This window comes from Rhopalosiphum maidis, chromosome 3, assembly GCF_003676215.2.
Source record: "Rhopalosiphum maidis isolate BTI-1 chromosome 3, ASM367621v3, whole genome shotgun sequence".
Lineage (NCBI taxonomy): Eukaryota > Metazoa > Arthropoda > Insecta > Hemiptera > Aphididae > Rhopalosiphum > Rhopalosiphum maidis.
This window is the reverse complement of record NC_040879.1, coordinates 5,346,001-5,363,408: the sequence shown is the minus strand read 5'-3', so window position 1 is coordinate 5,363,408 and position 17,408 is coordinate 5,346,001. Positions and strand designations below refer to the sequence as shown.

Here is a 17,408-nt window from a genome sequence, read left to right as displayed (position 1 = left end):
CATTTTTTTTTTTTTTGTGACGTTCTATATAGATTTGTAAAATAATTGGTCACTATGATATTTATAATTTAACGACAATCTGTAATACTTACATAATATTCATCTATGTGGTAAAATATATTACTTAAATAAATAAATACTATTCTAACTTTACAGCAAAAAAAGTTCAAAAATATTAGTCTTCTTAAGTATTATGCAGTCAACCGAAATGAAAAAAACGTATAGTTTTAGTAAACTTGCCTATTAGATTACAATACCAATATGTTTTTTCAATTGTCTTTCTCTATTGAAAAGTATTTTTAAATGGAAGCTATGATGCTTCAGTATTATTATTAACCTTACACTAAATATAAAATAATTCATATAAAAACAAAGCATTAAAAATAAAAATTACACAAGATAAATAGAGGTTAATTATCTTCTGAATACTTTAATTATATTCTACGATTTAAGGTTAAACTGATAGTTTACTAAAACTATAGCAAAAATGAATAAGGTTGTATTTTCACTAATAATTAGTACAACAAGTTTAAACAAACTATAAGGAAAAGGATACGATGAGCTATTAAAAATGACTTGCTATGAGTTTATAGTTGCTTATTTTTTTAAAACATATAAGGTAAGGAATGATACAATTTTTTGTAACATTTATTAATGATTATAATTAAAAAATTATAAAAATTTTCACAATGACTTAATTTCTTTAATTTATTAACAATAAATTTTAATTTTTAACTCTAATAGTATTTTTGTATTGTTTTTCTACCGACTTAATAAAAATCCACACACTATCATCGCAAGCAAAATTTGTCAACAAATATATCACCAATTGTGATGTGTTAGGATAGTACAATTTTATAACTAAAAATTAATTTAAATAAAGAATCAATTTTATTTTTTTCCTCTAAAATAATAATTTATTACTATTTTATGATCAATAATAATTCAATACAGCAACGTTGCATAAAATGTAATAGGTAAAAATATTCGAAATCATATCTTTTTGTAAAGAGCTGGACAAAATAGTAATTTCATTTATAATATTGGTGCAAGAAGAAGGACCACTCGCGTGGACGATTGCTCACTCGTAGCACAGCGACAACGCATAAAAAATTACAGTGACGGTTCTGGCATTACGTTTTTGAAGAGGCAACAGTTAAACAATAAAATATAAATATATTATCTGTTATTACATTGATATTAATAATAACTTATTTATGACAACATGCAATAAAGACATAAAGTAGGGATTAACAATATGATCTAAAGATTAATTAGGTGTACATGCCGAATGTCTAAACTCTATTTGTTCCCAAAAAATGATCATCAGTCAGCCGCTGAGGCGCTGCGGCTGTGACGTTTGTCAACGGAGGCTACGGTTATGTACAGTCTCCACAGAGAATCGCACATGCGCTATTCGCATATATTATGTGCGTCTGTATGTGTACACATGTAACGTATCGATAACGGCGGCGACGATTGCCTCCCAAGAAAGTGGGAGGGAAGTTGCTGTCATCACGGGACGTATGGTGGGGCGGCAGTAGTATATCGGTATATGTATAATTATTACTTATTAGTATAGTACTATTACTGTTACGTACGGGCATCGGGCAGTTTCTAGTGTTTCTATTTCTACTCTCTTATCTACGGGCACCACGATATTACCGATATGGGCCAGAACGTGCACGGTACAGTGTACACCCTTAGTCCTCTCTTCAATACATAATTTGTATATATTTTTTATTTATTTCCCTTTAATAATAGCATATGTATTTAAAAATGTTAACAAACAATATTTCATAATTTAAATAATATTAATCATGTATTTTCTCTTATTTTCAAGGGAAGCACTGCATCCCTTGCCTCCTCGGTAAAACCGCCACTAAAATATATATATATATATATATATATATAATATATATGTTACATACAAAGTCCGGCATTGTACATTTCGCAATTTTTACAGTGATTTTTGTACACATTGAGAATTTTATAATGTTGCTGTACAAACTAGCTAGATTTTAGTTACATTATACAATTCAAGATGTGTACAATAATCGCTGTACAAATTGCGAAATGTACAATTCCGGACTTTGAATGTAACATATACATAACTACAAACTTACCTATAGATCTATATGTTTATTTCAGTTTCCTACTGCCAATACACATTATACTAAATAGAAATAAGTATTAAACTAATCTCAATACCTACATATATAGATTAACATACCCAAGGTGATACATCAAAAAATACTTTAACATTTAAAATTGACTAAATTAAAAAAATAATAATAAATTAATGTAATAATATAATAGGTAGTCAAGTTGATACTAGTCCACTGTACTACAGTAGCTTATAAATGGATATTTATAATAGAAGGTATTAAATTTGAATTCAACAAAAACAATTTAAAGCAAAAACGGTTTGTTAGCTTATAATTTTTCTTGATTTTTAAATTAATAATTACAATTTATATTGCTACATCCGTGATTTGCTTTAAATGAAACTGCATTAAAACTAGTATTAATTAAAAAAATAATTGTCTTATGTAATTTTTAATAGGTACAGGTAAAATTAAATTACAGGTAATTCAGGCTATTTTATACCTGACAATTTTGATGGGTTATATTTTTATTTCAATTTCACTAAATTGGTTAAAAATAATAAAAATACCATGAAAATTTAATGAATGACATCAATATTCACAAAAATGACCTAAAATCGAAAAAAATTTCAAATAAATATTAAATAAAATTAGTTATTTGTATATATTCGTACTTTATTGAAACACATTTTAAGCTAAAAAAGCATATAGTCTATGGTGATTCAAAAAAAATATACAAAAGTCTTCAACATCTGGGTCCTAATATTAATACAAATATATAAGATCCAATAAATATAAATTACAATATATAAAACTGTAGATCTGTGTACAAATAAAAACAATTTTCTATTTTTAAATAAACGGATGTAATGTAACACCTAAACATATAATAGGTATAATAATTTTATCATAATAATAAAACAAGAAACGTAATAACTGTGTTTCGTGGGAATCTATTTTGTCGTCTCATAATATAATAATATGAATTATGATTGAATATTTTCCTAGTGCGCAGGTACTATTACTTATTACTTAAATAATTAATCTGTACTACCTCGCTATCCAATGCATCTTCACTTGGGGATTATAGATATTATTATTATTATTATTATCTCCATAGTCGTTACACAATAGTGATCTCTGTGTTTTTTTTTTTTTGAGTTTTTCCCCTACGGATAATTTTTTTTTCATTCCGGTAATCATTGTGTTCACCGCATATATACTATAAATTACTTAAAACGTGCCCGGTACCGTAAAACCGGTTGTATATTCCCGATTCCGACAATAACTGAAAAGTCGTCTTCTCTTTACAATGCACCCCTCGACAAAAAGACGGAGAAAAAACTGGTCGCCGCATCTATCGGACCCAAGGTTAAATTCCAATTTAACATAGCATAGAACGAACAAATGACACGATATATTCACGGGGCAACGCACAGTGGTCCGAAACATATAATTTTAGGCGGCCTAAACTAATATATTTAAAAATTTTATTTGTGTGTTTATTTAAAAAAAAACCATTATCTATACACCCTAGGGAATAGTGATACAGAGTTACAGCCGTCTAGGTCAAATTTCACGAAAACAGTAGTATCGTTCGCAATCCCTATCACGTCGTATTTCGTTGTCTTACTTGTACATGTATTACGGTCAGAGTATAAATATTTTTACGATCATAAATACTATTAATATAAGCCATGAGTATCCTTGAATAATATAAAAGACTAAAATAGATTTTGATTTTTTTTCTAATTTATATCTTACCTACTACAAATATTAAAAAAATTGATTTTGGGCGTTTTTTTATTTGTTTAAGAGTGCCACTTAAAATTACGCAATTTTTTCATTTGTAGAACAATTTTAAGTATTAGAACAAGTTCTTAATTATTCAAAAACAATATTTGTTTCGGCGCTAGGGAAAGATGTCGGCTTAAAAATATTATTTTTATAAAACAAAATTGGATTACCGCGAAAATCAGTATTTAACAGCTTTGCGATTGGATAACCATACATAACCATCTTGTAGATAATTTTGTCCTCTACAATTTTTGTATGAACATTTTTTTTTGTACAACCAGTATAAAGCGAAATATTAACGCAATGGCTACTTGTTTTTAGCAAAAAATTTATATTTTATTATAAGTGTACATTTTGGTGGCCTTATAACGCAAAAACTGTCACTTTTACGTGAAAATGTAATAAAACCTTTTTGTAGATAATTACTTCCTCAATAATTTATATCTTGAACTTTTTATTGTACGACTCATAAATAGCGAGATATTCAAAAAAAGATCAATTTCGTGACCTTTGACCACGAATAACCTTTGACGCGTACACGATACAGATGGCGACTTTTCACACGTTGTTTACAACGATGTCATAAAGGTGTGTACCAAAATTCAGCTAGGTGGGAATTTTTCCGAGCTGGACCCCCTTTTTTCGGCTATCACTGAACTATTAATGAATGCCGGTTTTATTCGAATTATTTTGATGAGTTCTGTGAATTTTTATTTTTGATCTCTCTAAGAGTCAATAAAACCAACCAAACCTAATTTTTATTATAAATTACTACTTTCAAAATGTTCAGTTGTACCTATTAGGCTTTTGTCCACATCGTTTCAACACAACTCCGGTATGGTCTAGTGGCTAGGATACCTGGCTTTCACCCAGGAGGCTCGGGTTCGATTCCCGGTACCGGAATTATTTTTTGTAAATTTTTTTCGATTCACATCAAAAATTCTAATTTTCAAACTGTATTATTAGTAGCTATTTAAAAATTGATGAAAATTTTGGAATTACAACAATAAATGCAATACCTTGTGCAGTTGTGCGGTCCAAATGACGGAACTAAATTATTGCCTACCCATATAGCAAAGATATATTTATCACATATTTGTTTTCATATTGAATATTTGAGGCTTCATTGTACATAATTTTTTAATATCTTTATGATATCATATGATAGACGTCTTATGAACCAAAAAGTTGTATCTCCTAAAAATATTTAATAAAATATTTTTCAAATATATAATTCTCAATATACAATAGATATTTTGTAAAAACATCACAGAAATATGGTTGAAATATTGAGAAATATGATTTAGAATTCAAATAAATATACAAATTGGAATATCCAGTGCATACATGTTTTATAATTTCCTATAAATATCTTTCAATATCAGAATAACCACCAATTCACCGCTACCACCGGTCATGTCATGGCAACTCGGCAGAGTCGTTGCTGTTCATCCACGTCAAGACAACATTGTGCGCGTTGTGACAGTTAAAACGGTTGAAGGCGTTCCGAAGAGACCGGTGGTGAAACTTGTCCGACTTCCAGTTGATTCAAGACCTTAAAGGGGCTCCCATTTTACACTGTCCTATCGTTTTTTTTAATAAATATTTTCTTTTTTAAATTGATTATGTTTATATTTTATTATTATTAATTTTTTATGTATATATACGTATGTCGTTCAATTCTACTTTGTATACAAATCGAGTAGGTATCTTTATTATAATATGTCGACCTGAGGCTGATTTTGAAAGTTTCCAGTCTTTCAAGGGCGGGAGTATGTTTGATATCAATAACATCGATGACTGATGAACTGATGGTGCTTCCACCGGCCGCCTGAGCAATATGATGACAACGCACAGGACCGATCGTCCGTAGCATCGATGCGTCGCTGTCGTTGCCGTCCCGACGCCATTTAATTATTATATCATTATTCGTGTACGCGGTGAACATAGTACATTAATATTATTATTCGCTGTTCGTATTTTTTACACAGTACCTACACACGGTGTGTACCATACAATTATAATTATATAGTGCGTCAACGCGGTTCGGCGGATATTTTATATTATTTGTTTCGAATGGTTCGATATTCTTATTCGCCGGTTCGGTTATTCTATTATTACACGTCGGGTGTAATTTACCGCGTTATAAAACTAATATTATTATAATATAGTTCATGGTATGACAATATGGCTCAACGGTGATCCGGCTTTGATACGATTCGGGTGTACCTTCCTGTCGCTGATCAGGTCAGACTCAATTCTATATTTGTTTTACATGTATTTATTATGTTATTAAATCACTAAATTAGTATTAGTATTAAACATTATTATATTATATTACATTAGAGTGGGTCGACCCGGTAAAGAATATTTGTATTATTATTATTATTTTATAAATGTGCTATCAGAATACAGTCCATTATTATTAAAATATTATATTGTGGTTATTTTGTCGGGCCGTACCTGGTCTGCACGTATTATATTCGATTTGGACAACGTATAAAACCACCGTACACACGTATGGATATACGCGTCTACATGCAAAATAATGTTAACAATTTTATTTTTCTTGTATCATTTATCATTGGCAAATTAAAGTATTTCAAAGTTACAGAGTTTTGAACATATGTAAATATTTAAAAATCCTTACATTAAATAATAAAAAAAAAAATTTTTCTTCAAATAATTTAATATTAACTCAAATACTTTTAGTGTCTTTTATAAACACAGTATATATTATAATTATTATTTTATTAATCTTATAACTTTAAAATAATAATTCATAGTTATTATTACCAAATATTGCTCTGTTGATGGCTAATTATGAAAAATTCTCTTTATTTCTTAATCCATAACAGGCCTCCCACATATTTTTGGCCCGGGTACACAACTAAATCCGGTTCTCTCTTAAATAACAATATATTTTTCGACATGAATGTACCTTTAACCTTAAATATTAGTTTTAAGTATAAATTATAGGAGTAGGTATAATTAAAAAATAAAATATTAACAAATTTATAGGTATCTTGAGTTGAAGACATTATAATATTTACGATTTTAAGAACGTATGACGTGCCTATACGATACGCGGTTATAATAAAAACTAAAATGAAACCAATTATCAGTTATTGTATAAATATAAATATTGCTTGTATTTCGGCTTATAAATTTTGTTTGTATCATATTTATTTATACATTAGTTATTATGAACACCGTAGACTTAACCACTGTTTTTGAGGGACAATGAAGAGTCATAGACATATTAATAAATGTTTTAATATTTAATATGTCTATGTGTAGAACTGCATGTTTACACAAAATAAATATACGATAATAATATAACATAACGATATAATACATAAATATAAACTAACATTTATATCTAGAAAAATATTATTCAATTAATATGACACAACTAAATTATTACGAACAAAAATACCACGTATATACATTTATAAATTAACCAACTTTGGTTACTAGTTACGGAAAGAGAAGGAAAATTTTCATAGGCGATCAATTGTTTTCAAGTTATTAATAGTGGTGTGATATAATATTTAGAATATGATAATAAGCTATAGATTTCGCATATGATTTTCGAGTTAATTAAAAAAATCTTAAAATAATTTATACTTGAATCTTGAAAATAATTTAAGTATTTAAAATATTTTTCTAATATATTTTGAAGTAATTATTATTGTCCCGGCACGGACGCCGGGCCTCTCGAAAGTCCGGGCTCCAGTACCACGGGTCGTCCTCCCCCCCCCCTTATGGGGATCTTTAATATGTGTATTGTATTAATATGCCATCTTCAAATACCCGTTTCATGATTTTGTAGATCATATTTTGAAGTGATTTGCCACCAATTCCGGATAGCTCATATACCTGCAACAAAATGTAATAATATAAGTAAACATTAATTTTTCCTTGTAAAGAGTAATGCATACAACTTGTTTTCTGAAGTTTTAATCAGTTTTATCTTTTGTTCCATACTTAACAAATCATCCGTGTCAGATAAAGGCCAAAATATACTTCCAGAGCTTTTAGCCAAAGGTAAACCACCCACCCCTACAACTAATTTAATTATTTTATCAGAAAAGTCTTTATCTAAATACCTTTTAATATTACATTTAACACCAAAATGGTAATAAATGCAAGGTGGAACTGATTCAACATTTACGAGTTTATCATAAGTCACTCCAATATGAGTTATAAAAAATTCTACTAGTAACCGGATACTCATCGAAACATTTATGACTTTTTAATATCTTTAATAAACATTAAATTTGTTACTTGGCACATTATACTTTTGTTATGTATTTAAACACCCACCTGTGACCATTGTACTTAACAATTTAATTTAAATAATTATATACATTATTTTTCAACAACAGCAGTAACAATCATAAATTATCATACCTTGATCATTCTTTTTTATAAGTTTTTATTATGGTAAAAAAAATTTGCAAATTTTTTTTCCGGTACCGGGAATCGAACCCGAGCCTCCTGGGTGAAAGCCAGGTATCCTAGCCACTAGACCATACCGGAGTAGTGTGAAGAGTTGGTTGCCAAAAGCCTAATACAACTGAACATTTTGAGAGTGGTTATTTGTAATAAAAATTAGATTTAGTTGGTTTCATTGATTCTTAGAGAGATTCTTAGAACTACTATAATCCTTTAGGATATATCAATTTATTTCAATACCTTGACCAGGTGCGGATCCAGAATAATTATTAGAGGGGTGGGCATTATAAATTATATAATAATTATATTATTATATTATAATTAGGGCTGGGAATTGTATTTGTAAGGAACAAGAGAGGTTTTTAAAAATTATTCTCAAATATACATTTTATATTTCATATTAATCTCCAAAAATCAAAATTCAACAATGTTAACTGAAGAAGAAGAAAAAATACAGTTTACAAACTTTTAAACTACCTTGTATAAATCTTGTTCGTGTTGCATTCATCCAAAAACATATCGAATTAAAGAGGAATATAAATCTTATCACCTTATTCTTATTTATTTTGTTCATTTTTTCTATAGAAACTGTGAAATAATATACAGCTGTAGGCAATTGTATTTCTCTTATTGTTATGTCTATATTATATCAAATATAATAAACATTACTTTTCCAAGTACTTATTCCTTTGGCATGCTTTTCGATATACCACACCCGGACGGCCGTACGACAAAACAACACATTTATTATTTAATATCAGTAGATACATCGATACATCTCCATTATTCTATGTTATAAAACGAAGTAAAATAGTAAGATAAATCGATTTTGGAATTTAGTGTATAATTTAGTAAACCTACCTTATGTCATCACTGACAATAGGATTATGGAATTCAATGAAATTGAAATATTGATTGTCTGGCGCCAATGAGCAATGTCACGTACTACGATAAAACCGTTGTTTGGATCAGAAAATCGAACAAAACCCCCCGAATAATAAAATACATTTCATGTTTATTTTATAAACATGTGTAGTACTATATAGTCATTATAGTCACGCAGACAGATAAGAATTTTAGACTAATTCGACGAGAAACATCTAGAACATAATAATAAATATAAAAATACTAATATAAATGATAATTATAAAAACAAAAAATAAACGTGTTCTGGTTATGTAACAGTTGCATAAATATTAATAAAGATTAGAATTTTTTTAAATTAAAATTAGTACTCGTATTGACTAAGTATGTCCAATGAGTATTATTAATATTATTTTTAAAAACTCATAGTAATTGACTATATTATTTTAAAAAATGTATATTATATAACTATAATAATTTTAAAATAAAAAATTAAAATTGATTATTAGTTTGATGTAAAATTCGTATCTTCAAAATATATAAATTAAGTCAGTTAAAATGTTTACACAGGTAAATTTGGCGCAAATAAGTACAATAATAAGCCATTATAGTATAATATACCTAAATAAATATAAGTACATATAGATACAATAATATATATATATATATATATATATATGAGAATGTATAAAATATAAAATATAAATAATTTTTACACAGACATACATTAATAATCCTGAAACTAAACTTATTTAACATAGAAAAACTACTTCAGCGATAGTTTTTGCTAAAACTATTGCATTTGAAAATAACCTTATGTATACAAAAGAACAATATAAATAAAAATGTCACCACAAATAATATTTTTGAATTATAAAAAAGTAAAAACTGTTGAGTAAATATATAATATCATCCAAATTAGTATTCTAATTAAAATGTTTAAAAAAAAAATTGTACTTTTATATTTTTTCGTTTCAGTATGAGCTATTTCAAACTATAAAAATTGTACATTTTGTAAATTGTATATAATAGGTATGATTAAAAACTTGATACAAATCTTGTATTACAATTTTAAATTAAAAAATAGTGAGAATTAAGTACTTTTTTTATTAATTTTTAAATAATTTAAAAATTTTACGTATTTTATCGAAATTGTAAATTTAAACGTAAATAAAAAATTGTTGTGACTATAAATTGACAATATTTTTTAATTGATGAGTTAAAATCTTGTTAAGAATCTTGTACAGAATTCCTATGTATACCAAATTATAGAACTACGAGTGTGATAGACTTGACTGTGGATCACACAAACACACAAACAGACATTGCCTTTTATTAATATAGATCTATTACATAGTAATAACTAATAATAAAATATATTAGCAAGATACCTTATTGGAATAATAATGACAATTACAGATATACTCATGTCATGGCTTTATACGTAAGAGTAATACTAGTCAGTTATTAATATTTTAATATTTTAGGTGATGGATTTAATCCCAATAACGGGGACGCATATAGGGCTGCGTAATACAGTAAAAAACAGCTTCGCGTACGTATGATTAACATTTGACAATAAAAATAAAAATAGAAAAAACGTGGTATTAAACAAATTAATTGCAAACAAAAGAACTAACAATGGTCTTGATGAAGATAGAATAAGTAAAAAGAGTTGTGCGTGTAATGTAGATTTTTTTTATCTTTTAGTGTCGTTAAGAACAATAAATACGACAATACATCAGTGAGTTTTTGAAAAACTAATGACGACATCGGAGAGCGGGGACAGGAAAATTGACAGGAACATGGCTTTTTATAGCTTACAATTTACAAAACTTAATTAAAAAAAATTTTAACACCAAATACCTATATAATAATGAATAGAATAATAGAAAACTATACTTAAGTATTAATGTGATAGCGTAATTTTCACATAAAAATATAATAAAAAACCAATAACAAATTTTCGTATTAAAACTAAACATGAAACATTTAAATAAATTTAAACTAAAATATATAAAAGTCGTTAGATACCTACGACTAGTTGCTCTTGTTATAAATCAGTGTAAAACTGATTGAATTCGAAATTGATTATTGCGCTAATTGCTTACAATGCATTTCTTTTAAAGAGACTAATTATGTAACTTCTCATTTATACATACACACATATGCGTATAAATATATATAAATACAAGAACTAATTTGCAGTCTTTATATAACATATATCTGTAATATTAATTAATTTATCATAGTGTAATATAAAAAGTATAGTCTATGTTTACATTTATTATATATAATATATCTTTATTAATACTAAAATAGATCTCAGCTAGCTTCAATGGAATGAGAATTACGCAGGTATTTATATATTATAGAAAAATAGGCAATAAAATAAATAAACGGTCGAAAATATGCCCACGATAAAAATTATAAAATATATAAGAAAATATGAAGATATAATAATTAAAAAATTGAAAAATACTTATGGTTCACAGCAATTACGATATAATTATATGACCGTATATATCAACTGTATCATTATATAAGGATTATGATACGTTATTATATTTCATATGGGAAATATATTATACTCATATTGACATATTATAATATAAAAAAAAAATGTAGTTAAAACAACGTAATCACATATTGACTATTAATTAGTCATAAAACAATATTTTTGATCAAAAGAGCTGTATGCAATACTTAGTAGGAAATAATAATAATACTTATTGTTTTTAGACAGTATAAATAATATAATATAATATGTTTAGCAATATTCCAGATTCCTTAAGAAATGATAATAATTTCAACTTTTTCAGCCATAGACCATAGTTGATAAAAATGTTTATTAGTTTATTGCATTTACAATTTACTTGTTGAATTAGAATCAGATCTACGTTGTAACTTGTAAAATGTAATTAATTAATTAGTAAATATCTACTAATAGATAATATAGTAATATACTTTTGGACTCTGTAATAAATAATAATATATCGATGATTATATAGTAAGATAAGTAAACAATAACCACCCAAATCACGAAAGCTGAAAATTTATTTTTCAAATATACATATTTAATATTTTTACATACTTTTGTTTTTATCAACAATAACTATAATATTGTCTGTTATGTCTAAGAATTTACGTATTATTTCTGTTATTAGCTTAATATTATTAGATCACTTAATACATATTATACATACTTTATATAATATAAAATGTATAAATTGATGAAAATACATATTCGTTCAAATACAATACAATACATTTATTGTTCAATTACAAATATGTATAAATATATAAATATGAATGTACCTACTTTTTATTTATAAATTTTGGGCTGCACACTATAGTTGGGGTTATGAATAACTTTTGAGATAAGCACATATAACAGTTGCGGTCACAGCAAAGACTGAACTTTTACTGTGATAATAAAATAAATTTAAAAATGTAGAGTTGAAATTATATATTAGTAGTAATTGGTATGATATTAGGTACCTAAAAAATTTAATTTGAAATTTGGAGCCCACGGTTTTTAATTTTTTAAGTAGTCCAATCTTGAAATTTTTTTAGTATGTACAAGTTTTATGTTTTCATATTGGAGTTGACCTTGACGGCTTGACTTTAGAGCTATTAAATACAATTTGATTTAAGTTTATACTATACAATATACAGTATAGTAATCTTAAATGATTATCAACCGTCACCGTAGTTTGTTACGATATAAAACAATATGATATTTATAATACAAAACTTTAACTTGAGTCGATTACTGTTGTTTTTGAAATATAAAAATATAAAAAATATTATATAATATATTTAAGAAATATTTATTTATTTTTGTGCTTTTATTCCACTATTGAGTTATAAAAGCGCAAACAGTGACCGTAATTAGTAGGTAACCTTATAGATGGTTGACCGCAACTAGTAAACACCGAAATTTTCAACAAATGTTATAGAAAAATATAATATGGTATTTTTTAGTATGATTAAATCTGTTTCATACAACAAAATAGATTCTGCAAAATATACTTATGAATTAAAAAAAAAAAAAATACTTCATGTTTATTTTGTTATACATTTTAGGATCTCGGCAAAGCGATGGATGTAATAATTTTATCATGATGTATATTTATGTTTTTCTTATTTATTTTTCTGTCATGTGGCTACGTAGGTAGTCACTAGCAGTCAATACAGATTGATACAATAGATTTTTGGAATACAATGATATTGAAATCGGTAAACTTACCTTTCATATAAACTGACGCCAGTCCCCCGCAAAGTATCGAAAATCGAAATGTTTCTTTTTATTGTATATTTCAGATAAAGGTATAAAACCAGAAAAATGTGGGCATGTATTTTAGTCCGCTGTCATCACTGATTTATGGTTATTTGGACAACGATTTAATGAAATTGGAGAAAAAAAATACAGAAGGAACTGCTTTATTGGGATGTCTAGTATATAAAAATCCCGTGTAACAATGGAAAATGTTTGTTACCAAACTCCTCCGAAACGACTGGATCGATTTTCATGAAATTTAATGTGTATATAAAGTAGGTCTCAGAGAGTGATGTAAACTATTTTTTATACCCCTAGGTTTAAAGGTGGCTCACAACAAAAACTTTTTAATAATAATAATAATCTCGATTTGCCATAGCTACTAGAATATTTTTTTATGTGTGTATTTTATCGGCGTGTTGATATGAATTATTCTGAAGCGTAAGACACCGATTAGCTCAATTATATTACCTCTTTATTATGTTTATTGCTTAAAGGCTGTGAGATTATTTAATCGATTATTCGAACAATAGATTATTTTTAACGAATGAGATACTACATAATCGGTTAATCGATTGAAAAAATGCAACTCTAGACGGGACAGTTATGTAAAATTGATATGTCAGAGATATCATCTATTATCTATCATACACACCAAATCAGAAAACCAAAAATAGTTTTTATCCTTACACTAAATGTTAGCATTATAGACAACTAAACTTAACTCGGGTACATTTTATACGGGCGTAGACCGTTGGGCGAGAGTTTATTCAACTGAAAAATATGCGGTATGAAAATGCTTATAATATACACTCAACAATTAATTAAACAAAATCAAACAAAATATAAATAATTAATAAATTAAATACTCAACCGCACGTTATCTTCTCAATAATCTAAGGTCACTCGAAGAAGCCTTCAGTCAACATAACTCCGTCAACATTTTTAGATTTTTCAAAAAAAATAGATTTAGATAAAAAACCATAAATATTACAATTTTTTCATTGTACTCCTACAATAATAAGTTTATGTCTCCTTTTATATTGTAATACTATGACTTTTTGTAACTATAGGCTAATAATCTTTGAATTGAAGCTTTTATGTCAATAAAAAAATAAATAAATTTCTATTAAAAAAAATATATTGATACCTATAGATATTAATAATATTATATAGGTAAATACTTAGTAATCTACAGTCAAAAAGCTATAAATAAAATTACATTTAATATAATTAGTACATTTTAAAATAATCTATTTGTTCTGTATGAAAATTTTCGTACTAATATACATTCAACAATTAATTATTTAAATTTTCGATAAATGTGATTAATAATGATTAGCAATAATATCATTAATATCTGTCACCGGGCTTTTACCTCGCAAATAGGTAAAAATAATTTCACTCGCCCAAACGGTACAAAATCCAAATGATAGTCGTCCAAACGACTATATTATTTTTTTGGTCAAAATTATTAGGTACCTTCGCCCTAACGACCACCGCCCTTTTGTACGGGTGACGAAGTGCACGGGGACAGCTAGTATACTATATTTTCATAGCATAGGTAATAAATATATATCTAGAGAGTAGGGTCACTCCATAACAGTTAATTAAGTTAACTTAGTAGATACAGAATTTAATTCATTTCATTTTATCACCGTGTAAGAAAGTACATATGTTGGTGAAGTTTTATTCGTGTAGCAATTTACATGTAATTTATATGTAACCACTTATTTGCTATGTTTCGTGTGGAAACTCAACAAACTCGGTCTCGAGATTATTAAGTAAACCATTGTAATATACTAATATCATTCAATCATTGTCAAAGTTTGGTACACGAAAAAGCTGTTATTGTTATTTGTTTACCTAGTTGTAAGTAGTAATCACTGATCCGTAATACAAAGTCTTTCTTCATATTGTAGTTTTTACTCACGACTCATGACTGAGTTATGAGTTATCATGATAATTTACTAGGAAAGGAATGTTGTTCACGTAATCATAATATTTTTTAATTGTATTGTTTCTACATTCAAATATGGTCATGTTGGAAATATTCGTCTTGTATTTTATTTATTATATTATTATTTTAGTTTTCAAATAATTCTTATGATGATATTTAATACCGTTTCTACTCGCATCATTCAATTGAAAATTGGTTTTGACTTATTAACAGCTACTATCAGCTAATTATATTATATGAATTAATATTATGATAATTATTACTATCAATAAAAATAAATTACGATGTACTGTTGAGTGGAACAGTATAAATGGATTCATGGTATAAATATCATAAAATTATTCTATGAAAATTGCATTATGTGTACTGTATGGTATACGTAGAACGTATATAATGGCGTAATTAGGAAATTTCCTGAGGAGGATTAAATTTTTTTAGTAAAAACTGTATGTTTTATCACTTGCAAAAAAAAAGAACCTTAGACTCTATTAAGAACACAATTATTTAAATTATTATATTTGAATTACTATTAAATTATAAATATTAAAAAAAGTTAGTAAAATAAGGCTCCGGGGTTCTATTCCGCTCACCGCCCCCTTAATTATGCCTATGCGTCTGTACGTAGCCGAACGTAGCTACTAACATAATTCACTCACTAAAGACATCAATCAAAAACTAGCTACGCGAAAACAGACACAAAATAATCCGCCGGCTGGTTATCTTCTTTAGGTTCGGGTACCTATAGATAATTCAAATTATTTTAAATATATTTTTTGTATTTCAATAAAATGACTAAAAATGGTACAATAATTCTTTATTATTACAATTAAAAAAAAAAAATTTAATTGATTTAAGTTATCAATATTTTAAAATTTTAAATCTGTCAACGTTTGTGTATAATAGGTAAGAATGAAGTATGAACATTCATATTCATTACTTCATTAGTTATGACTAATATAAAATTACTCATCATGGTTAGCGCGATTAATGTGTAATTTAAATAGAATTAGGTTTTGAATACTTCCATCAGTGTGTTCCAGACCAAAAATCTTCGTTGGAATTATTCGCAATAGGTAAGCTTTTATGCACTACATACATAATAGCTATTTTAATTATAATTATGTTAAGGTAAATACGTATTACATACTATACCTAATATAATCCTTAGACCTTAGTAGATATTGTCTACGAATGTATTAAGAGGACGCTATACCCGCAAGTGTTGTCCATAGGCGAAGATTTGATTGAATTTTAGGGGGGGGCTTAAATATTTTTTTGGAAAATAAGCCGCTGGGGCTTTGCCCCCACACCCCTTCACTAATATCAATATATACAGGGGACGCCGTTTATAAGACTCACGGATATTAACGTTCAGTCGCTTATTAGACTCAATATCGTCTGAAACGATTCGGACGTATCCAAATACATTATAAAAAAATTTGGTTATAAGACTCACCACTTTGTTTATAATACTTAAATTTCGTAAAAAATAAAAATGTTGGGTTAAAATTTAGAAATAAATTGGTTTTTAAAAATAACATATTTTTTGGGTTATTTCTAGTTTCAATTCATGCTTTATAATGTGTGTATTTACAACAAATTTTATCGCATTTTACATTTTTTGCAATTATTGTTATTGTAATATGAGTACGAGAAATATATTTTCGAAATATTAATACTCAAAACAAACCAAAATTACAATTTTTTTTTCATAAATAATAAATACATCATGCATCTTTTATAATTTTTTATTAATATGTAATAATTTTTATAATATGTATACCTATGTATTATAATTTTAATTTTTTTATCAGATTTTTTAAATTTATTCAATAATAAATATTTAATATGTAGTATTATATGTATTAAAGTAAATTAAAATTAAAGCAAAATATATAGTAAAATAAAATTCATAAATATGTAATTCAATTTTTTT

General features: G+C 26.9%; 2 non-coding genes across 2 annotated transcripts; one reads left to right on the top strand and one right to left on the bottom strand.

Moving 5' to 3' along the window:
* Positions 1-4,736: 4,736 nt before the first annotated feature.
* Positions 4,737-4,808, top strand: Trnae-uuc. Its single transcript has one exon. It is a non-coding gene; the product is annotated as a tRNA-Glu (tRNA).
* Positions 4,809-8,378: 3,570 nt separating this feature from the next.
* Positions 8,379-8,450, bottom strand: Trnae-uuc. The gene has a single exon. It is a non-coding gene; the product is annotated as a tRNA-Glu (tRNA).
* Positions 8,451-17,408: the final 8,958 nt, after the last annotated feature.